The sequence below is a fragment of the Maylandia zebra genome, linkage group LG5 (genome assembly GCF_041146795.1).
Source record: "Maylandia zebra isolate NMK-2024a linkage group LG5, Mzebra_GT3a, whole genome shotgun sequence".
NCBI classification, from domain to species: Eukaryota; Metazoa; Chordata; class Actinopteri; order Cichliformes; family Cichlidae; genus Maylandia; species Maylandia zebra.
Window position 1 is genome coordinate 8,250,630 of NC_135171.1, and position 24,973 is coordinate 8,275,602.

Here is a 24,973-nt window from a genome sequence, read left to right on the forward strand (position 1 = left end):
TGACAAACTCTGGAAAAAGTTGAAGTAGAAGATTAACTTGCATTGAAAAAGTGCAGGTTGTAAAAAGCACATTGTTGGAGGAAACTGTACAACATATATTAATATATAACAAAATAAATCACTTTGTACAGGGGAGTACAAACTTTATTTCAAGTTAAATTCAAATTCTTCTGAATGTGCTCAATTTGAACATCTATTTAGTAGAAGAAAAGCAGGAAACAGGGAATTAAAACATCCAGCTGTATTTAGAATAGAATAGCCTTTATTGTCATTGTACAGAGTACAACGAAATTGGAGTGCCACTCCCTTGGTGCAAGTTTCAATAATAAATATAAATGTAAAATATAAAAAGTACAAAAAAAACAATCGTAAGTACTCAAACAATAGTATGTACAATATATACAGGATAGCAGCATTAATATAATGACAGTATGAATAGCAGCATAATATAATGACAGTGAGGGTATGGAATAGGTTCAATTGTTTTTGTGCTTATTTACTACGGTGATAGCTCTGGGAAAGAAGCTATCCCTGAATCTGTTTGTCCTGGTTTTATGTGACCTGTACCGTCGGCCTGACGGTAATAGTTCAAACAGTTGGTTGCTGGGGTGAGAGTGGTCCTTGATGATATTGCCAGCTCTGCTGAGGTACCGAGAGTTTGCAGTGACCTCCAGGCTGGGCAGAGAGCAGCCAGTGATCTTCTGGGCTGTGTTGATGACCCTCTGCAGTACTTTCCTGTCTGCAGCTGAGCACCCTGCATACCATGTTGTTATGCCGTACGTTAGGATGCTCTCTATGGTGGCTCTGTAAAATGTCACCAGCAGCCTTTCCTCCAGGTTGTTCCTCCTGAGCACTCTCAGAAAGTGGAGACGCTGCTGGGCCTTTTTAACCACCGCTGTAGTATTTGCAGTCCAGGAGAGGTCATCAGATATCTGCACGCCCAGAAACCTCATGGAGTGTACCCTCTCCACACAGCTCCCGTGAATGTAAAGTGGGGCCGGGTCTGCTCTGCCCTTCCTGAAGTCCAAGATAAGTTCTTTAGTTTTCGTGGTGTTCAGTTGGAGGTTGTTAACTGAACACCACTCAGTCAGTCTGTTGACCTCATCTCTGTAGTCCGACTCATCCCCCCTTGAGATGAGTCCAACCACTGTGGTGTCATCCGCGAACTTTATGATGGTGTTTGAGAGATGGGTAGGGGAGCAGTCGGATGTGTAGAGCGTAAACAGGAGGGGACTCAAAACACATCCTTGTGGAGACCCGGTGCTGAGTGTGATGGTGCTGGACCGGTGGGGGCCGAGTCTGACAGACTGTGGTCTATTTGTCAGGAAGTCCTTGATCCAGAGGCAGATGGGGGTGGAGAGTCCCAGGTGAGACAGTTTCTGGACCAGGATCTCCGGGATGATATGATTGAATGCTGAGCTGAAGTCCAGAAAGAGCATTCTCACATAGCTTCCTCGGTGCTCCAGGTGACTCAGCGCAGTGTGGAGCGCTATGGTGATAGCGTCCTCGGTGGAACGATTTGTCCTGTAGGCAAATTGGTGGGGGTCCAGAGTGGGAGGCAGACCGGCCCTGATGTGCTGACAGACCAGTCTCTCAAAGCACTTCATCACTACAGGCGTAAGTGCCACAGGCCTGTAGTCATTTGGGCTGGCCACAGCTGTCTTCTTGGCGATGGGGATGATGGTGGAGGTTTTGAGGCAGGGCGGGACGGTGTTTGATGACAAGGAAAGGTTGAAGATTTTAGTGAAGACTCCGGTCAGTTCGTCAGCACATGCTCTGAGAACCTTTCCATGTATTCCATCAGGACCTGCCGCCTTCCTGGGATTCACTGACCTTAGAACACACCTCACTTGGTGCTCCCTAAGTGTTAGTGTGCCAGTGCTGGGGGCGGGTGGAAGTGGTGTGGCAGCTGAGGGCTTGGTCGTCTCAAAGCGGGCGAAGAAACGGTTTAGATCCTCAGCCAGTGAGGCATCAGTCCTAGATGTTGCCTGGTTATTGCTTCTGTAGTTGGTAATGTGATTGATCCCCTGCCACATTTTTCTGGGGTCGTTGTCAGCAAAGTGATCTTCAATCCTCCTCCTATAGGCAGCCTTAGCTTTCCTGATGCCTCTACTCAGGTCTGCCCTGGCCGCCCTATACGCAGCCCTGTCCCCTGACTTGAAGGCAGTGTTGCGGCTTTTTAGGAGGGATTGCACTTCGCTATTCATCCAGGGTTTTTGATTTGGAAACACCCTGACCCTTTTGTTGACGGTGACATTGTCAACACAGTTCCTGATGTACGAGAGTACAGTGTCCGTGTACTCCTGGAGGTTGAAATTTGCCGTTTCTTACATTGTAGATGGTTGTCTTTACCTCCTCACCTTAACAGAAAAAGTGAAGTCCAGTTGAGTCCCTTAAAAATAGGCTAAGATTTATGTGTATAGACTGGGATGAGAAGTTGTGATCTCTTATCTGAGATTCACTGCTCTTTATGGATTTAGCCAAAATAATTTAACAAGATATACACAGATGTTGTTGCATCTGCGATGACTGATTTTCAACCTCTAGACAATATAAACCCAGTATAAAGCTCAATGAGTTCTGCAGATCGACAACAGCTTAAATTCAGCTTGATTTGATTAACATGAAACTGCTTAATATTTTCATTCTCAAGTTAGTATACTTCTTGTTTTTTTTTTTACAATTTGTTTTGGAAGATATTTTAAAAAGAAAAAAGAAAGAAAAAACATATCAGCACCAAATCATCTGGCTCTGTTAAACTCTAACAAAGGACATCACATGTAGGCTTTAAATGTCCAGTTTATCAAATGTCATGGAGCAGTCCTTACATTCAAAAATAATTCCTGCATTCATGACATCTTTCTCCATCATAAAATGATCAAATATTTTTCTCTCTCTCTGGGAAATACAGCAGCTGCACCTTTACCTCACTAAACATCTGCACCAAAAATGCAGGATGAATATCAGGAGTTATTTTGGTGCCAAGCAGCACAATTCACATGTAATCAGTGGGAAATTGTTTAATTTTCCAGGAAGCGAACATTTTAGGTATTCATGATTAGTGAGCCTGGTTTCACAAAGGTCTTTTGTAACTGCAGAAAATGTCAAACTCCTGATATGAATCTGTTACCCAGAATTTTCCCTCCTTAACAATCACTAAAGTTTTTTAATAGATAAAAGCATGATTGAGAAACCTAATCAAACTACTCATCTCCCTTTACCCTGACATTAGATATAGATCAGGAGGGAGGTATAATGAACAAAGGTCTGACGCAGGACCACAAACATATGCAATTCCAGGAAAAGCAAAAAGACTAGAAAAAGCACGGGGATGTGTTTGTGGAGGGAGAACTGTTCATCTGCAAACTGGAGGTTGGATGGTTCAAGATACTGAGCTTTTAATTTCCAGTGTGGGCAAAACAGAAAAAGTATTTGAAAATAATGTTTTATAAATGTGGCTCATGGTCATAACAGCTAGAAAAGTGCTATGTAAAGACCAGTCTATTTGCCATATACAGTGAAAACACCAAGGCTGGAGACACAGGAAGAGACAGAACAAAGGAACAGGAAAGACAAGGTGGCAGAGAAAGAAAGACTCAAAGCAAAAACAACAAAGACGCACACAGAAAATAGCAGCAATCTAAAAGTCATGACACACTCCAGCAGCACTCTGTCTGGGAAGATTTATTTTATGTTATCTTGTTTTATTCTTCCAAAAAACTAGAAAATCTGATATTTTGAGTCATGATATCTTATGTTTAGCATTTTGCTATTAATGACATTGTTGAGCAGATTTCACTCTTTGGTAAGATTGAATATTTTTAGTTAGTCTCTGGTTAAGGTGGGTAACATTTTAGGTTTAAATTAAAGCATGCCCATACAGTGTCTTTCAATAGCTGACAATCAGGAGGCAGTGTACAAACTGCATTCAGATCCCTCTAACGTGAGAGCACTTTCAGTTAAAACTTCTGCAGCTTTCAGAAAGGAGGTCTTTTCTGAAAAGGACAAGAACATGATGGTAAAGTACAGACTGTGCCCGATCCTACACAACAGCTCACTGCTGCAAACGGACATCAAATCACTCTTAGCATTTCCAACATGTTAACACAAAGCTGGCCCCAAAACCTTGAGGAGAAAAATCTAGACTTGTATGTGGAGATCTGGGAATGGAATTAAAATTTTGAAATTTTCACTCACAGAAATGATTCATACACAAATGTCCTGTAAGTGAATTTAGATGAATTATTCACAAATATGCACACAGAGCTAAAAACAACATTTTTAATTTTAATTTCAGTTATTTTCTCGATCCTTTCCCAGTAAAGGTAAAGACAGTAGTACGACAATGGTCATTTCCAGAATTTTCCACAACATTCCAAGGAATTCTAAAGCAGGCAGGCACCGGAGCAGTCAGTATGACAAAGTCTGTGCACCTTCTGAGTTCTAAATGGTCTCTGAGGGAAGCGTGTCATTGCTGGACTCGGTGATGTCGCCACTACAAACCACCTCCCCCTTCCAAACTGGTCAATCCAGGGGAAACACTGAAGGTGGTGAATAACCTTTAAAATCCAGCTTCAAGGTAAGACAACACAGGCTGCTTAGTCAATATTGGAACTGATACTTTTGATAACAGTGGGACTGCAGACTAATGAGATTAGCATGAATAATGTTAGCCTTGTGATGACTCAGAGAACCATCATTAGAAACAGGTGTGCACACACTCGTTCATAATCTTGGTTTTTGTAGCTGATTAAATATTATTAAATGGAAAAGTTTGATATGAGACTAATTTCAACATTAATAGCATTAATCTAATATTAGATTTTGTGTATGTGGCAGATATCCATAATCTCTTAAAACTTAAAGTTAAGTGGAAGAAGTTTAATTCATGCTGAAAGTATCAATGTAACTGTCAAACAAATTTTGATACATACATAAAAGTTTTGTAGCGTACTCATGATAACCCAAAGCACACAGGGCTATTAAGAATGTGACGGATATTTGGTGATTTAAAAGTCTGACACTGCAATATAGAAGCCAATAGTTTTTTCTTCTTTTAAACAGGAAATATAAGCAGATTTATAAGTGCAATGGCTGAGGTCTGATTCTCATTTTAGTAACAGGAATCTGGATCTTCATACAAAAGGAGACTGGAGAAAATCAAAAACTGATTTATTAAAGTTTGCTTTAACTGTTTTGGTTTGATTATTTAAGATTCCTTTGATGGCTTTGGCCAGACAGCAATAGTTATGAGACAGTATCCTCAGCCCTGCCAGTAAGCTTGTGTTCAGCTGATTGTCATTTCAACAACCAGGGAACAGTTACCACATACTGTGTATATGTGTATGTATTTAGTTATTTTTCAGCTCTACAGATGACAGTGCATAACTAGTTTGGTGCTTTAATCTGCTAAAAAAAAATCATTTAAAGGTGTGAAAAATGAATACAGACCGGGGGGTTGGGGGAAGATAATGAATGCATTCTCAGAACCAAAGACGTGTAGGTGGCAGCCATAAATTGAACAGTGAATGAGAGGAGAGGAAGCCGCTCACAAGAAGATGGTGGAAGCAAATAATCCCCAGATCAGTGCAGAGAAAGAGAGGATTTCTCATTTTCTAAAAGGGGAAGCCTTTAGAAATCAAATTCAGCTCACGTGAAGCCTCGTTGTGGAGGGAATCTCACTCTCGGAGGCATAAATCACAACAGCACTGTCATAGCAGAGCTACAAGAACTAAAGATCACCTTTTTTTAAAGACCTGATAGTATCAAGTCAAATGAGCAGCTGACATTTCACATTTTATATATGCATTAGATTAAGTTAAATGTATCAGCAAAATTGCAGTTGTTCTCACTACCAGTAAATATCTTTGCTGCAGTTATTTAAAGCAATGTCCATAATATGCCAATAATAATCCCATAAGCCCAGAGACTAGAATAAACAATGAACCCTGACGACTGAGGCATTTATTGTGAATTGTTGGAATGCACAATAGTTCTAAATTTGGGAAGCTGGAATAGTAAAAGCCATCAGATAGAAAGCAGATTAACGAGTTGAGAATGGAGGCGGAAAGAGGCTTACTGAGAAGACAGAAATCAATACCAGCAGGCTGACTGAAGTGTTGCTTTGTTTGCAGTTGTGGCAAATGTTTTTCCCCATGAGGATTTGTGGGGCTGCCTGTGTGAAGGCTGAATTCCCCAGTGTATCAGCAGGGTATGGAAGCCTGCTGCACAGACAAGGAGTACCGCCGATGAACTTTACCAGGAGCTGAGATACACAAAGGAACATTGTAGCTCAGTCTGTGGTCTAAAACTGAAGTCAAGGAAATTGATCTAAAACAAAGCAAAAAAAAACAGCAATACAAACACTTCCTCGTGTTACATCAGCACTGGCCTACTGGCTGAGCTATTCTTTCTAAGGAGATTGAGGAGGTGGTTTTTTTTTTAAATCTTTATCAGCATCATTGAAGAAAATAGTTTCCAGTTTTTATTTTTAGATAAACCTCCTAACCCCTAACTCTGCCCCCGACACTGGGCCTTAAACCCTAAGTAAATATTGTTTTTACATACCAGTCTTTGCAGATTATTTCAGTGTGTCGAGACAACCAGATGCCGTACAGCACAGCTGTCAAACTCCAGTCCTCGAGGGACGGTGTCCCTGCTGCAACACACCTGAATAAAATTAGTAGGTCATTAGCAAGACTATAGAACTTGACTGCATGCTGAGGTGGGGACTCTAACCCTACTCAAGTAAATCTAAGTAAATTTAAGTGAAAATGTAGTTCTAAATTGCACCTCATTGCACCATGTTCATTCACTCATGAGCTGCTGTTACATGAATGAAGTGGCTGAATTGTCACCTCAGCATTCAGTCCGGTTCTATAGAGTCTCGCTAATGACTGTATTCAGGTGTGTTGCAGCAGGGACACACGGAAAAGTTTCAGGACACCGGCCCTCGAGGACTCGAGTTTGACACCTGGGCCATAGGGCAAGGTACAGCCTGGATAGTTTGCCAGTCCATCACAGGGGCAGGATTATGACTTAGACCCAAAGGGTTCAAATCCACCAGATCAGCCAGTGAACTACTTAGAACTGGGGTTAGAGTTGCATTTCAGCAACACACTAATCAAGCTTAGTTTCAGAAGCTTCTAACCCTTCAAACTAATTCTCTGACATGTGTTTTGGCATTACTTCATTCACTTCATGCTATAGAGGGAAAAATTCAATATTGAGGGTTAAATGTACAGATGTAGAAAGTCATGTACAAAGTTTCCATTAAAAACATTCCTTTTCCACTGAAATAATAAAAACTAAGTTTTGGAAGTGATTGTTTCCTCCATAGCAGAAACAAACCAGGTGCTGCTCCTTCACGGAGTGAGGTTAGTAAGTATGCATTAGGGTTGGAGGACTTTAAAATCCACTTAACACTACTTGGTTTGACACAGCACTTAATATGCTGGGCACTCCGAGCTAATGTACACATAGCGTGTGCAGGTCAGAGAGACAGACAACCACACACTGACACTCACAAAAACCACAAAAATACAGGGAAAACATGCAAACCCCACACAGAAAGGCCCCAGATGACCAAGAAGTGAGAATCCAGAACCCTGCAGATTCAACACTGCCCAGAGTATTAAAATGACATTTGTAAACTTTATTGCTCTTCAGTGATTTCTCCAAATTAATTTGTCTAAATTTCATTAAGATCTAATGGCAACTTTAGGCCAGCACAATTGAAACCCCATGTACAGTATTATGCATATGTGAAATGACTTAATTTCCAAAGTTTAGACAGAGAGCAAAGTGGAAATAGTTTCTGAAACCTCAGATTTTAACCACAGATCTGTTCATCTGTAGTTCCCCTCCAACTCTATTCACACAGAGTGCCAATCAGCCACATGTTTTCTGTTTGCAGTGTCCACACAAAGATAATATCAGTTGATCTTGCCCCTTTGCTCTCCAAAAGAAAATCAAAAGTTTCATTTTCCACACAGGACTTTGAAAAACATCTGATTGAAAGCTTCTATTCTCTTTGCTCCCTCATTTGCCCTCTTGAACAACGTAATTGCATAGGTCGTGACGGAGAAAGTTCCTGATTGCAGTGGACAGTGTTTGTGTGTTTTTCTGTGAGACCAGCGGTGTGTTGTATTTATCTTCCAGACAACCGACTCCTCTGTTTGGAGAAGAGTGCAGATTTAGGTCCTGGATGGTTGCATCCAATCAGCAGAATCTGGCATCACACTCAGAGTTACTCCATCAAAGGGAGGAAGCTGGTCTTTGTGGTTGTAGTTGTGTGATACTGTCTGACCACACACTAACACACACAGACACAGACACACACACACAGACACACACACACACACACACGCTTGATCTCATAAGTGCATCTGCTCAAAGCAAGGTGCCAGCATATCTCAGTTTTCCCCTCACTGTGATCCTGCCTGGACACTTCACGTTGCTACAGCACCCACTCTCCTCTTTGATCTCTCTTTGTCTTCCTCCATCAACCCTCCCACCTCTCATGCATCTGGATGAGGGCTTCTTTCACACACGTCACTCACGTAACCTTAATTTGTTCTATCAGAAATGTTGTAAATCAGCATTGCACCCTCGGTTCCACTGCAGACAGAAACATGCCAGTGACTTTATTTTTAACCTCTAAACACTAACAACAGTTAAGGTTAGGCTACTAGATTCTATTTTTTATTGTATTTTTTAATGAAACATCTGGCACACCCGAGTTGTGCTCATTCAGCACAACAAAATCCAAATCTTCACCCTGAATAAACTACCAGAGATCTGGTAGTTTAAAAAATAAACATTGTCACTGTAAATACATACGATGAACTTAAGATGATATTCTATAGCACAACATTAAAAACAGGATCTTGACTAAAACATTGGATGATAGGTAAGAGAACAGAATCAAGAAAAAAATGAAGGTATAAAAGGATAAGCAGAAGGGAATGGATGGAAACCTGTATGAACATCATGTTCTTCCATAAGGAAGTCTAGCTGATTATAGTCTGCTTATGTGTGAACGTAGACAAAGCCCTAACCCATAGAGCTTATAGAGCCACTGCACCTGCTGCACCACCAGCTTTTCTTTAAAACATGCTGTTTTTACTGTGAATAATTTAGATTTGAGCTGGTTAACAGAATGATACATATGTAAAAGAAATTAAAATACTAAATGATTGTAACTGTCAGAGGCAGACTGGTCACTATTCCAGGGGACACTGGATATTTCCTGGTGGATCCTGCTATACATATTCATGTGTGTTGTCTTAGTTTTATTATCAATTAGTTTTCAGCTCTGAAAATTCAGAATTTCTTTTCATGCATAAATAATGTGTTTTTCTCTTTTTAGATGTTTTTATGGATTTGAGTTATATTAAAATACATTTCTGTTAGCATTAGGAATCCCACAACACCATGAGCCACCTTACTGCGATTCCACTTGATCAGCAAACAGTTTATGTGCCAGGTGCCAGAGTCTCAGCCACAGACTGCATGCTCTCTAATGGCTAATTACACACGTAAATGGACACAGGGAGCCAATGTTAGACACATCAATCAGGAAAAAGGAAAGAAAGCAAAGTAGAGAGGAAGAGAATAAAGAAGAGATGCAGCTGTGAAACCTGTGAGTCTGGAACCAAGTCAATGTAAACAATCACTAATGATCAGTTTTTAGTCAATGTGTGTTTATGTTTGGGTTTTTTTTTTTTTATCCTTTTGCTTATTAAGCTTCAGATTAAAATCATTGGGCAGTTTGAGCTTACTATGACTCAGTGTCTGTTTAAAAAAAATCTAGTTTAATTATTTTGCCTGACCTTCTACATCCAGGCAAACCACAGCTTTGAAAACTTTGAAAATTACATTTTGATATCATGTTGTTAACAAACATATTATGCGAATAACAGCCAATCAGAAAGCGCTTGGACACATATGGCTCTACTCTCTACACCAGTATTTATTTGGCAATTAAAAATGAATTGGGCATTAGTACATTAATGTTATTTTATTAACAGGATGGAATATTGTTTATTCTTCAAAATATCTCTAGGTATTAGGATAACATTAGAGTAAATTATTATGATGATTTGGCCATGGATACAGAGAATTTTATATTGTGATTGCAAAATAAGCAGTGTGATGACTTACATGCACAGAGTGACCTGGGAATATGTCCCAGCCGACCTCTGATTAAGTCGTTACAGTTAGAGGAGACTGGAAGAGTTGCAACATTCCAAAACAAGTTAAAGTAATGTCACCAGTACCGCCAAAATGGTTACTCTTCTAACTGATAAACTAAATAATTGGGGGAAACAAAATTTGAAAAATATTGATGTATGCCACCCCCCTTTGTTTTGCCAAAATATATGATTAGGGGTTGGCACTTATGGTGAATTGGACTGCAGAGGGTTAGTTACACTATCACCACAACCAAACAGATAGAAGACACTTGTCACTGATGCCTGTCCTTTTCTGTGCTGGGGGGTCTTGCTGCTGCTCTCCCTGCCTCTGGCTTTCCACGTATGCACATGAAAGGACGGGGAGGTCCAGTGCAGGCTTAGCTAAATATAAAGTACTGTGGGTGGAAATAACAATCTGCTTTTCACTATTGTGGTTTAGATCATCGCAAAAGCTGACAGTAGCCCTGTTAGTTACGTACTTATAAATGCATCAAGTAACTTGGCTCAGCTGCTGAGTGCTAACAAAATATTGCACTTTTGGGTTAGAATCAGATCTACTGGAGTAGTTCAGTGGATGTTGTGTTTGATTCAGCAAAAAGCCATATACCCATGGCCCAGTGAACCGTGGCGTACACAACTCCCCTTGTGTGCGCTTGTTTAGAATGGGGCCAGCTGATGGGTTGTTTAGATGGGCTTCATGGTCAGTAAGCACAGACCTCAGAAAATATGACACATTTAACAGAACAGGCATGACTATATACCACTGTGACTCAAACCACAGTTCACATGTGCACTCATTCAGATATAGAGCCTTGGGCAAACATATATTTTTATCTCTCCATTCAGTTTGTTGAAAGTGAGTGAATGAATGACCCTGAGAGGCTGGTAAAAAGCAGCTCTGGCGTAGCGTCAGAGCAGGCCATAAGCCTGCTATCACTCAGACTGCTGCATCATCTGACTGCTGTGTTTGTCCAGTGAAACCTGGCATGGCCGTTTCTTGTTTCTGACAGCACAAGCTGTGATCTGATCCACACTAGGATCTACAAAAAAGGTTTGAAAGACTTTTTCCTTTAGAAATAAATCACTTTAATTCTCAAAGTTTCACAATATTAAAGCTGTATTAATAACTCACTGTGTGATCAAAGGCTCACATTACATCATAGATACTAAGACAAAAAAAATAAAAAGTACCCTTATGTAAATCTTTACTTTGGTAACGAATAAGAGAGTCTACCACAAATCTAAATCTCTGCCATGCACCGATGTCAGTGGAACAGCTAATATATTTCAGCTGCTAATTAGCTCTCGAGGGGCAGAGGTAACCACCATTTTTTGAAGTCTCCCACAGATTTCTGTTCAGGATTCTTTGAGTATCATGACTCCTCCTGCAAGAACGTCTCCAGCTGCACACCAACAGCACATGTGGCGGAAAGGTAAACAGTTTGTTGTACTGTATATGTGCACAAGGTTGGTCTTGTTATCACACACCACTTTTTTATTTTCTATGTAGTTCATGCCATGTTCTCGCATGTTGTTCATGTGTGAAAATCATCGTCATACATGCTTTTCTCTGCTTTATGTTCAACGTGTGTGAGAAACAGAGGGAGTAGAGTTCAGCACGTGAACATGTCTGTCAGTGTCTTCTGTGTATTCGTTTGATGGCTCATGCGCTCTTGACTGACCTTGAGCCTGGGGTTAAATTACTGTGTGCTCCACTGCTTCATATAGACTGAAAAAAACCCCTTTGCTTGCACAACACCCACCATCACACGTGCACAAATGCACGTGCATTTTCCCTAAAAGAAGATGAATGGGAGTGACAGTGCTGCTCACAGAGTGGTGAAAGACAATCACTATGAAATAGCTGCTGTACAGTCTGTAATGCAGCCAATCAAGTTTTAGCTGCCATTATCCAGCCATACTGCAACAATACACATATATAATCAAATACACGTCTCTGTATGAGCAAAGTGTTATATAATCTAAGACATTACATAAATAAACCCTGAATATAGAACGATCACAATGGCAATGAACTCCTTATATGAATATTATTAAAATTAATCAAATGAGCACTTTATTTAGATGTACGTGAGCTGTCTTCTTTCTACTGTAGCCCAGAACAGTCATCAAAAGCTAGTTGGAGTTGAAACCTGGTTGTATAGGTAATTCTCTAATACAGAGTAAATTTCATCCACCCTGGAACCAACGCCATCACGCTATGAATGAATTCTTCCTGTGCACAGTCCCACTGAGTTCTTTGAGAGCACAAAAACCGTGCTATGATCCACTAGGTACCCCCCACCCATCAATCAACTCAACTTGGTTCCATTACAATCAAGTAGCACCTAATGTGCGTAGGGTTGCTATAGCAACGTGCCTGAAAGTCCTTTGATGTCATTTATATGCAACACAAACAACACAATGGGGGACGTCGAGGTGATGATATACCTGCTGCTCTGAGAAATGGCGGTTTTGATTTTAGAAGAAGACTCATGATTCATCCTGTGACGCCACTGACCAGCCAATTGCTTGAAACCCTGCGAAGTAGGAACTAAAGGGCAGGTACTACCACCTAATCAAAAAGCCTAAAAACCAAGTCGAGTCATGCTGAGCTGACCCAAGCAGGCACTAGTGGAAAGAGTCTATAGCAGTTATTTCACCCGTTTTTGCTGCAAGTTGCCGAATTTCTTTGGCAATTCATGATCGCTGGTCTCCATGTTGCTGCTAGTCTCTTCTGTCCGGTGTGGACTAAAGTTAAGGTGTGATAGAAGGGTACGCACTGATTTCAGTCTTCAACTTCTCACCACAAGAAGACTAAATGCTAAATACTGGTCATTTAAATGTTAAAACAGGTCAAGTCTTGAACTTGACCCATCCAGAATATAGAAGATAGAATAACCAAGAGGAACCAAAGCAATTTGCTAAAGCTGCTAAAAGCTCTTTGGAGCAGAGCAAAGCTGAGGGATTGTAACACGGTTAATGTTGTCACCACCAGAAGTGCGATTACATGTAGTCATTTGTTATCTGATGCTTTAAAAACATTTATAATTTGAGCTTTAAAAGCAAGCTGTAACTTTTGTGCCTTTTTAAAAATTAGACCTTGAGGCCTGAGCTTTCTGTGTTTAGTCCATGACAGTGTGAGCTTCCTGTAGCTGGCTGACATAACAATACAAATAACAATCGTACATCTCAGAAACTTCAAACCAAACTTAAAGAAGAGCTCTCAGCAGTCTAACATGTCCTTTAACATATTTAACTAAATCTGAAGTTACTGTGGACAAAGCAGCACCGTGAATGCTTACTCTTTACTTTTCACAGGCTTCAGCACAGTTTTAAGAAGAGTTTAGAGTTAAAGCACACTTGATAGGGACTTGACTTAAGTTGTGTCAGGAACAAGTGGGATTAGCTTAAGAGGTAGCAACCCAGACATTCCCCCTGCCTCCATGTCCCACAGTGATAATCAATTCTGCCAGACGTCTCTGTGCAGTGTTGTGTTAAGCAAAGTCGAGCCTGAATGACTTGACACAGGCTTGTTTATGAGTCGGTGTCCCCCTTTTATCAATGATGAAAAATCAAGCATTGTTGTGCTTAACATTTGTGTGACATATTACACAATACTTGTAATTAGAAATATGATGTCACATTCTCGCCGCCTCTTTGTCTCCAGGCTGAAGCCTTAATAAAGATGGCATTTTGTTTGCTTCCATCCCATCTATTCTTGTTTTTTCAATCAAGGCTGACTAGACTACAGTTGCAGCCTTCTGTTCTCTGCTACACATTTCCATCACTTTGTTCATCTCCCATCGCTCTTAAATTCTCAGTTCACATCTTCGATGATGAAGATAAATGCTAATAAATGAGATAAAACTGACAAGACGTGTGACAGAAACAATAAATCTCTTTGTACTCTGCTGTTTTCTGTTACATGTCACCCCATGTCCCCGTGTCAACAGTAGCCCCACTGTATTCATGAGTGAATAGCAAAAGTACTGAGGTCAAACAGGTCAGACTGGCCTATTGTAACCCAGGCCGACATGGTTTGTGCTGCACGTGTTAAATGTCATAGAGGTTGTTCTGTTTCCTTGTTTATCATATCCTCTAATTCATTTAGAGTTTTGCTTATTTTTTAATCAGTCAGAAGTTTTAATAAAACAGCAAATGTGTTTGTAAGAGCTTTAGTATTTATTTTAAAATTAATTCTTCTCTAGGCAGTCAGCTGATGGACATTCCCAGAACCTGCATCTGACTTCCTAACAGATGAATGTGCTTGGAAAACCTTAACAACCGAGCACATGAATTGCTTTGGCCTCTTTGGCTAGTTTCCCCTTTCATAATAACTCTATAGTGGGGAAAGTTTGTAAAACTTTATAATAGTTAATAATAAATATAATAAGATAAGATAAGATGACCTTTATACGGAGCCCCGCAGGGGACATGGGAGAGAAAAAAAATTAAGACGGACTTTTGCGAGATCTCGCAAAACTAACTCGGGATCTCGCAAAAGTTTTGCGAGATGTTGCAAAACTTTTAGCCGCATTCTTCGGATGCTGGCTCGAAGCCGACCGGGAGGTTGAGGCACGATGTGCCGGGAAAGTGGTGTTCCTCCCGGCTGTAGTAGGTCTCGACCTCCCGTTAGCTCCGAGCTAACGGGAGGTCGGCTAAAACTTTTGCGAGATCTCGCAAAAGTTTTGCGAGATCCCGAGTTTGTTTTGCGAGATCTCGCAAAAGTTTTGCGAGATCCCGAGATAGTTTTGCGAGATCTCGCAAAAGTCCGTCTTAATTTTTTTTTCTCCCATTTCCCCTGCTGGGCTCCGTACCTTTATTAGTCCCACAGGTGGGAAATTTGTCTTGTTACAGCAAAAGTGCAAAGTTATGTAGCAGAAATTAGAAAACACTGGAATGCAATAAAATAAAATACTATATACAATAGAATAAAATAGAATAGAATAATATATACAATAGAATAAAATAGAAATACAAATGCTATATACAACTGAGTAAGAAATATTGGTGAGACTTACAGTGAGGGGCATGACTACTCTGACTTATGTGGAAACAAGGAGCTGTAGCCACTTGCTTCAAGGCTTAATTCAAGTATCACTTGGACTGTCCAACTGTGTTTGTGGTCCTTTCTGATTAGTAGCTACAGCCACCCCACAGAAAACTCCTGATTATGATTATGTAACGGACTAAAAAAAATACCAGTCACCAAAACTGAGGCCTTACCACAGGTGACAACATTTGTCACACAGTTCGATTAAAAAGACAAACTTGGTGGTACTGTCAAGGACCCTGGGTCTGTGGACCCAGGGTTCATGAGTAGCTTGTGGAATTGTGTATATTTGCTGGTCCGTGGTGCTTGTGTCCCTCGTTTCCGGGTTTGTGTGTATAGGTGTTTGTGTGTGGGTGTGTGCGTGTTCCAGAGGACCGGTTTACAGTAACCGCCAGGCCTGTCAACCCTGTGTCCCGGGTGTGTCCCATTGGGAGGCTGGCCACACCTGACGAGGATGATCTCACACACCTGCAGCTCATCAGGATCTTCGGGGGAGCTACTTAGCAGTGTGGCTGCGTTTCTCAGCAACTGTTTGTAGTGAGTGTGAGTCTGCCGCATTGTTAAGGTACTTATGCATTCATTCATTCCTCTACAAATGAGGGTAAAAATTTAGCATCAGCAACCTAAAATGAATGAAGGGATTTCCTTTTTGCCGCATCTATTTAGACTGTCTACACCTGCATAGCGGCTAACAGGGCACGCAACATGTTAAGTTAATATCCTTACAAAGAACAGGGAACGAGTGTCTGCACTCCACCACGAACAACAATAAAGACATAGATCCAACATAAACCATCCTGCTAGCTCAGGTTTGCTGTTAACTTAAAGATATGGAGATTTCACATTGACTCAGAATTCAGACTGAAATGTGGTATCATGTGATGCAAAGTGCAGCATAAATAAAATGTCTCTCCAAATAATTTAGCTGCCAAACAGAAAAACAAAGGGTATAAGAACAAAGAAGAAAAACTAATCCCAGACTATAAAGAATAAAGGAGCAGCGTCACTGAAAGGCTATCATGCTCAAACAAGCTCAGCTCAGCCTAATGGACATTTGTTGTGACTGAAAGCATGAAATTACTCGAGTGAGGCCAAAAAGGCTCAGTGGAAAATTAGAGTGAGGGACTTCCTGTTGACAGAAAGAAATGTTAAGTTTAGTCAGGGCGTTCTGATCGGCACCATACATGCGCTTTGTTTGACACTGGTGTTGCTTTTTATCTCACAAACGCCGTCTGAGGAATTACTGAGGGCACGTTTCAGGCTTATCTTTCAGGTCATGTGTACTACTGTTGATATTGCTCCGCACTCCTGATAAGGAGCTGTGCATTGTACCTGCTACAATTTAATGTCCTTATAGCTTAACCAATCAACACCCAAAGTTTCACTAGCCACACCCAGGCCTGGTTACTGCCAGACCTTAAACAGAAATATACCACTTAAATAAAACCTGTCTGATAAAGTGAAGCAGGCTAAAATAGCTCAGAAAGAAACAAATCATGCCACTATCAAAAGAAACAGCTGAGAAACAAAGTCATTCAAATCTATGCAAAAATAATTAAGAAAGGGGGCAAATACTCGAAACAGTGTTTCACTGAGAGATATTAACTTTCAGATTAGAGCTGCTGGATGTGATTTTTAGCTTTATGGATCTTCTGTTTCTTTCAGTTTGTATAAGCGGAAAAACAAACTTTGGTTGTGAAATTAACACATTTTAAAGGCAGAAACAGGAATCGTGTTTCAGACATTCACACCTGTCAGACCGCCTCACATCACCTGGTGTGTGTGATTATTCTGGTGTTTTTGAGACTCTTCCCTCAGGTTTTAGCTTCTGGTCAGGTTTCTGACAGGAGCAGCTTGGTGACTCACAGCTTACTTTACACCACAGAGGTGTCTTCTACATGTCTGTGTGTGAGCGGGCACCTAATAAGCCAACGCAGCTGCAGCACTGTAGCAACTTCTGAGAAAAAGCCCTGCAATTATCCAGAGTGTTCAAATACAAAACTGAGCTCACAGTTTAAAGTGTTTATCCTCCTGAACAGAGAAGGAAGCAGATCCTGGATGTCCGTTTTCCCATGCCATCACCGAACCCCCCCCCCCTCGAGAAGGAGCCTGTCACAACAATTGCTTTTGTCCAACATTCCTGAAAACAACAATTATTCTTTAAAAAGCACTGGCTGCCTGAGATAGGATGGATCATTTAAATGAGCTGGACTGCTAGGCTGCGAAAGCGCTGCCCACACACCTGTGACAACCATTTGAAGCGTGATGGGTGTGAGTGAGGTAAGAATGCCCAGCAACACTTTACGTCCTTTAGGGCTTTAAAAAGAAAAAATTAGTGTGACCTTGGCAGCAGCAGCAGCAGCCAGAGCTGCACATGCTGCAGTACGTGGTTACTGCCTGTGCACATGACAGAATCTGACTGTCTGCGAATGCTTGTGAAATTTGACCATTTCATATATTGACTGTGTGTTATAATGCTCACAAATGCAGTCATGCAGTGCTTTTATCTAACATCCACACTCTCTCTCGCTCTCTCTCTCTCTCTCTCACACACACACACACACACACACACACACACACACACACACACACACTGATAGATGCATCAGGGGCAACTTGGGGGTCCAGTATCTTGCCTAAGGTTACTTTGACACATGGACTATAAAAGCCAGGGTTTGATTCACCGACCTGATTGACTTGACCGTGCACTCTACCACCTAAGCAGTATTGAAAATGGCTGCTTCACCAATAGAACAAAACAAAACCAATCATCGTGTATTGTGCACCTTGAAGTTTCCTGTACTAGTCTGGAAGAGTAACACTATGTTAAACAAAAATCAAACGGCAGACGGTGAAGAGTTTGTCCCTCGAAGAGGACCATCATCTGTTGTTTGGAAATAATTTGGACTGAGCACAAGTGATCAAGAACAAATCATATGCAGAGCGGTCTAGAGCAACACAACTGATTTATTCAGCTGCCTGGAAAGCCACCACAGGCTGCAGTATAATTACTGCATGAAAGCAAAGAAAAACAATGTAAGGTAACTAATGTGAATGTTACAACATCAGCTCAGGCTTATATAAAGATGAGCCTGTGCAGCTGGTTTTACAATCCATCCAGCTCACTAAGACACAATGAAATCACCAAGCAGTCAGATTTGTTTTGGCCAAAGACATCTGTCCATTAAACACAGTGAGGAACACGCTTCAGGAAAATGGTCAACGTACAGCAGTCATACAGCTGTTGAGTGCTTTGATATGGGTTTTAGTCACATCCATAATGCGGGCACAGTCAACAGAGTGAAAGACTTTACATTGAGCTTCTAATAGATGCACGTAGGTCAGGTGAAGACATACCTTGTTTGCCTACATAGATGTTTAAAATAATTCAATGTGGTGCCATTTCACAACAACATTTGCGTCGAGGCAGCTTTTACTGAAAGGCAAAGGGCCAACAATAATATAGAGAACGCTCCAACCATCAGATGGCACTCTGCATTTGGCGACTGTGGGAAGGAAAAGCTCCTTTTTAACAGGAAGTAACCTCTGGAAGGACCAGGCTCAGAGAGGGCCAGCTTTCCAATGCGACCAACAGGAATGGAACAGAATCTAAAAGTGAAAACAATTCCCTGTTTTTGATGCAGTTCTTCTAATTATATTTTTACACTTTTCTTCTAAAAGATAAAACTGAATTTAGGTGAATCAGTGTCATCAGTTTTATGTGATGCAACAATGTATACATTACCATGAATGACACCCAAACATGGATGTGAAACCAGTGTTATGTGGAATAAAAACGTTTTTGTCACTGAACCCATTGCATAATCTTGACAAATGTTTATCATCTTAATATTAATAAAAAATTATTAAGATAATCATTTTGGCAATAATTGTGCAGCACTAGTTCAGCCCTTTTAACCAGTAACATATGGCTCTGCACAGTGACAGTGCAAAATATGAAGACATATCCATTTTTCACCTAATTTCTCATTCCTTGGAGTCTGTTATCACTTAAATGAAAGCTATGAGTTAATTTAATTTAATGTTTTTGATTGCTGTAGGACAAGTATGCTTTAGTCAGCCAGCTGAGGCCACCATAGCTTGGATTATGCATAATAAGAAAACAGAATTCAGTTGACTGCTACATGCAATTTACTGACAGTTTTCAGTTTGTCCACATATTGGAACATTATAACACTTTATAAAATGTGAACATGATTTATAGAAGATTGTATTTAAAGGTCCCACCAGCAGCCCAGCATTCATGCGAAGCCACTTGCAATATGATGCACATTTGTGGTAAGGATGTCAGGCAGTTCTGCTAGTTTATGATTACAAATGTACTATTAAAGACTGACAAATGATTTATGAGAACAGCGAGTAAACATAACTTTTTGTACGTCTCATGGAAAACAAAGGAACAAAGTGGTGAAGTGCCACGTCCTGTTTAAACAGGTTACACGAATGAAATACAGCCTTTGTAATAATGCAGACACAGTAAAGACAAATGGAGTCTCAGGTGACGGACACGGTGGAAATATTTGCACAAAAGATTCTGGCTTGCTGGAGCATTTAATCTTTTAATGTTTCATCACATTAGTTGCGAGAGAGGCCTGGTGCTGTGTGACAGGCAAGCCATCTTCCATTTGGTGTGTTTGACCAAATGTTTGCGTGTGTTTGTTCATCTCAGAGCTGGTGCCATGGCTATTGTTGAATACGATAAGGTCTATCTTCACATTATCATGGCTGAGTGGGCCTAGAGCTCTGTAATTAGGAACTCAATAATAAGCTGCTTATGTAAATATTACTATTGTGCCTCAGCTGCACACATGATGATGATTTCCAAATTATACAAACCTCTCTGTGTGGCAAAGTGTTACTTTAAAAAAACCCACAACCACATGACGCATGTGATAATGTCATCTGAAACGGGAAGCTGTCATGAGGCTGACAAAGACTAACAGAATACAAAAAAGCAGGAGCAAATCTTGTGTTTGGTCTGTTGGATTAATCCTGGAGCGATGGGACAAATTCAGTGTTAAACACTTGAAAACTAGAAAGAAAGTGACTGTTTATGCAACGTCACTTTATTCACATCCAAGCTGCTGTCTTGCATGCAGACAGGTGAGCCTTCACATCCCGTTCAGACCCCTCTGAGCCACTGCTGCTACTCTTGCAATTCATTTTTGCTTGACACATATGCAGTTAACAAATACAAAAATAAGCATGTTTGCCAGGTAAGCTGGAAACTGCTAATGGGAGTTTTAGAACTACTAGCTAGCCAGATAGCCAGTTAACATTCAAATTGTAACCTGATAATCTATTTTACACTAAAGAACCCTGCAAAAAGCTACAATGTGTCTATGGCCAATGTTCCCTCTAATTTTTCATGTGTCTGAGCGAACACACAAACTCGCTGAACAATCCCGTGGACCACTGTGAGCAACAGCAGACGTGTGCACTGTGGTCACGCCAGCATCGAATCCATCCAAGTTACATGTTTATTAAAATCATCAAATTACAGCATTTACATTTCTGTTAGACTACTTTTAATTAACTGCTTTAGCCCACTTACAATGAAAATGTTAAAAAATCTTGTTCATGACGTGTATAGTATGTTAACACTATTGGAAGTAAAAATAACTTGAACTCCAATTTTGAAAACACAACTTTATTACTATTATTATTATTATTATTTGCTCTGACTTGTATTATGAGTCTGAGTCTGTGGTCTGGGAGAGAGTCCTGTAACTCTGTCTACAAAATACAGAATATAATGACCAATGTTGGGCAATTAATTATTTAGTTACTTCTTTAAAAAAGTAACTGAGTTATGCAAACAACAAAGTTTCTTGCAGCTATTTTTTAAATGCAGCCAAAGCGTTTTTAAATAAACATTTCAAACTATTTACAGAACAATCAGCTGTTCTGCATCAAATTTGATGCCACACAGATTATTTGTGCCAAAAAATAATTTCTGTCCACTATGAGATAAAGGAGAACAACAGCCTGATACCTGCAGGCCTGACAACAGCAGATGTATCACTGCTGTAACACCTGTAACACTCAGCAGTCGCCTCATTGTTCTGACACACACAACAAAACTATTGACTACACTACACACTAACTACACAAGATTTGTGCTAAACGTCGCAAATCTCTCACATCTCAAAACACCGCCGTCACTCCTAAAACTTCCCCCCTTCCTAAACAACTAAAGGCAATGTTGCCATATCATTTTTTGATTGGTCCACATAGTACATTTTTCCACCAATAGGAAAGGGTGGAGTTTTTTGGTTTGGTTTTTGCTCACAGGTGGAGAGAGCTTTTGAACGTTTTCCTTATAAAACGCAGTTTTTACCGTTTCTTCCCGCAGTAAATATAAACAACGACAATATTCAGGAAGAAAAACAAACATTGCAGATATTTTTATCATAACTCTGGTTTTACGTGGCCAATCAACACAATTTAAAAACTGGTATAAAGTCAACACTTTTTCTGTCAATTGTTCCGTCTGTCCTGCTCACATCTCCAATGGTTGTACACGTTGTCATTAACGTGGCTTCACTCCACATCAGCCACGCCGCTTTGCTAGCTAAAACACCGGTGTCGGCACATAAGTACGCTGTCATAGCCTGTCAACGACGTTGATTAGCTGCGTATATACGAATGTGAATCACATTATTGGCAGGACTATGGGATAAGGTGGCATCATTCTGATCCCATACTGGAGCAGCCAGTCACTTACTGACTAACACTGCAAAACAGAATTGTTAAAGTTTTAATTTTCATTTCAATTCAGGTTGGATAATTTTTTTTTTGTGCGGATTTTTTTTTTGTGCGCAACACAGATTTTCTGTGCGCAGAGACCGTGCCAGCAGTGCGCAATTGCGCACGCGCGCAGCTTGGAGGGAACATTGTCTATGGCTACATATTTATGTTCACCAGTCACTTTATTAAGCACCCCTGGCTACCTCTTGCTCAAAAGCTAAGGTCATCTGCTAATCGGAAGGTTGGTGGTTCCATCCCTGGTTGCTCCAGTCTGCATGCCAAATATATTTTGGCAAGAGGAAAAAGTGTTTGTGTAAATGGGGGAATGAGGCAAGTTGTGTAACCAAAATGTCTCAAAGAGATGAAATATCTTCATGCACCTAAAAAGGAGTCCCGTTGCCTTTAACTCAACCACTTAGGATTATAATGAACTGGATGGCTTAGCAACAAGTTCAAAGATTCACTTTTGGTTGTGTTTTCACACTTGCTTGCAGCTCTGTGTTCAGTATATTTTGGTCCTGAGTGGCTTTTTAAGGTTACCCATAATGGCAGCTAATATCCACACAGCACTAAGGTACCACAGTAGGCAGCAAGCTAATGGTAACGTTGGAGTAACTTTAAGTCCTGCAGACACTACTTTGCTATTTTGATATAATCAAAGCCTGTCAAACATGCCAGGCCAGCTTATAGTTGCTGTCCAGAATAAGGGGAGATCAGTTATTGCCAAACTAAACATTTGCCAACTGTATGTCACTAAATGCAGTTGCAGAAAAATGAAACTGAATTAAAGTCGAAGCTATTTGATGCCTGCGAAGACTTTAAACTATTTAATAATGACTTCACATTCTTAGCGTGCTCAGTATGCAACACTTAAGCAGATGTAAAACTTCTCACTAAAATGTTACAGTCAGTTATTTTCGTGATGCCATAGCAGCAACGCTGCAGACTTAACTCTGCATGATTCAACAACGTGTGACAATGAAGTGGAAAAGAGAAGCTGGTCTGCACACACATACACACACATCAGACGCACAATTACACCTGCAGGCCCTTATGGGCAAACAGTGCAGTGTGTACAGTGTTTGTAGATGGATCTCTGTAAATTGGGGTGAGGGGTCCTTATTACATCACAGCTATCACTGTGTCAGGTTACATGTGAGTACTAATGCATGAAGCTGATCACAGAGAAGAGACCTTGAGGGGAGAGGTGGGAGTAGGCAGGGATTTCAGATGTTATTTTTGTAGCAGCTACAGTTATTGTGCAGACGTACAACTTTAAGAAAAATGCTTCCTCATATCAGTACCTGTTGTACTTAAAGCATGTTATGTAATAGCAGCTTTTATTATGTGTAAACAGTCTCTAAGTCTGACCTTGTATTTGCACCAGACAAAGCGTCAAACCGAAACTGGCAACTTATGTGGCAAATTACAGCTACTGAATGAGATATTCAGTGAGGTAAGGAGGATTTCTAAAGAAAAAAGAAAAGAAATGTAAGTATGCTTTCCCTGAACCCCTGATCGGTGCTATGAAGTCTGTTCGCCTTTAATAAACATTGTGAGTGGATGTTGCTGCAGCAGAGCTACTTACTTACAGAAGAGCAGAGGTCATCTACACACACACAGAGGATGGATGGATGGATAGATGGAGGGAGTGAGAGGCGAGGTGAGGAGGGGATTTGAGCAGCCTCCTGCCTCCTGTCTCTCAGGTTTCTTCTCGCCTTCCCAGGTGTCACTCACAGTCTTAAACAGAGATAAATCCACAGGATGTAGGCAGCTCTGCCACAGTGATGGACAGATGACTTGGCAGGGTAAAGAAACTGACCAACCTGTCCACCAGTCCTTCTGACAGCTCACCCTTCCACCCTCCCTTCCGTCCTCCACGCAAAGCGTCGCTTCACTGGCCAGATAACAGGAAGGACTAAATAAAGACACAGAAATACAGTGGAGACAGCTCAGGAGAGGAGAAACTGCTGCTGAGGAGGGCTTTTTAATCAGCCTGCAACTCCTCCCCCACCAATCTCTGACTTTGGCCCTCCCTCGTTGGTATGGCGACTGCCAATTACCACTCGGGAAAACACGAGCCTCTGCCTCTCAGCCCTCCCCCTCCTCCCCCAGAGCCAGCCTGTGGTGTTGACAGGGCGCACACACTAGCGTGGCGACATCTATGAAAGCATGTGTGTGTGTTTCTGTGTGTGAAAGAATGCATATAACAGTGCATATTTGTGTGTAAATCTGAACATGCACAGTAATAATTGGTAATAAAACACAAGATCTCACAGAATGGCTGATGAGCATAAAAAGTTATGTGTGCAGGGCACAGATTTTACTTTTTTGTTTGCCTCATGTCTTCATTTTTTAAATGCTGCTTAGTGGTTAATTAGCGAGCGTGGCAAACAAGTCAGCATCTTCCATGCAAACTATGGGCAAATGAAGCAATTAGCTAGGGCCCAAAGAGTTCTAATTTCACCTAGCAACAGTCTTTGCCTCAATCTCAGGTCCTCTACCAGAGGCCTGAGACTGCGCTCTTCTGGACAGAGATCTCAGATGTTGTTCCTGGGATCTGCTGGAGCCACTCGCCCAGTTTAGGGGTCAAAGAGCTCATGTCTTCCTCTGCTTAAAACAACTTCTTCCTAGAGTTCTGTCATTTTAGAATTACAGGCCTACTTCCAAACTGCCGTTTATTTCAAACTGCCATCGCTCATTGAGTCCACTTTACTGAAAATTACTAATATTTTTATGCACTTAGACAAAGGTGAATTTTCCATTGCAGTTTTTTAGCAACCTTTTTCTTATTAATGGATTATAGAACTGTTTTCGCATCACTGGCACAGTGATGTTCTCAAATGGGTTTCATCATAATTATTTTAAATTTTTCTGTTAAGCCCAGCAGCCTCAAAACAACCTCAAAAGCCTCTCCATTTCTATTAAGAATTGGATGTCCCCATATTTC

At 40.8% G+C, this 24,973-nt stretch overlaps 1 protein-coding gene across 4 annotated transcripts in view; it reads right to left on the minus strand.

Moving 5' to 3' along the window:
- cdk18 (cyclin dependent kinase 18) overlaps window positions 1–23,966 on the minus strand; it is a 71,103-nt gene extending 47,137 nt beyond the window's left edge. Inside the window, exons 1-2 of one of the 4 annotated variants that reach the window (XM_014408699.2) lie at window positions 23,850–23,964; window positions 23,612–23,763 (exon numbers count right to left, since the gene is read on the minus strand). The gene's annotated coding sequence lies outside the window, so the exon portion shown is untranslated. Of the gene's footprint in view, window positions 1–6,567; window positions 6,756–23,611 lie in introns of those variants that run through there. The other 3 variants (XM_076883678.1, XM_014408696.2, XM_014408697.2) reach the window with 3 other exon arrangements.
- Window positions 23,967–24,973: the final 1,007 nt, after the last annotated feature.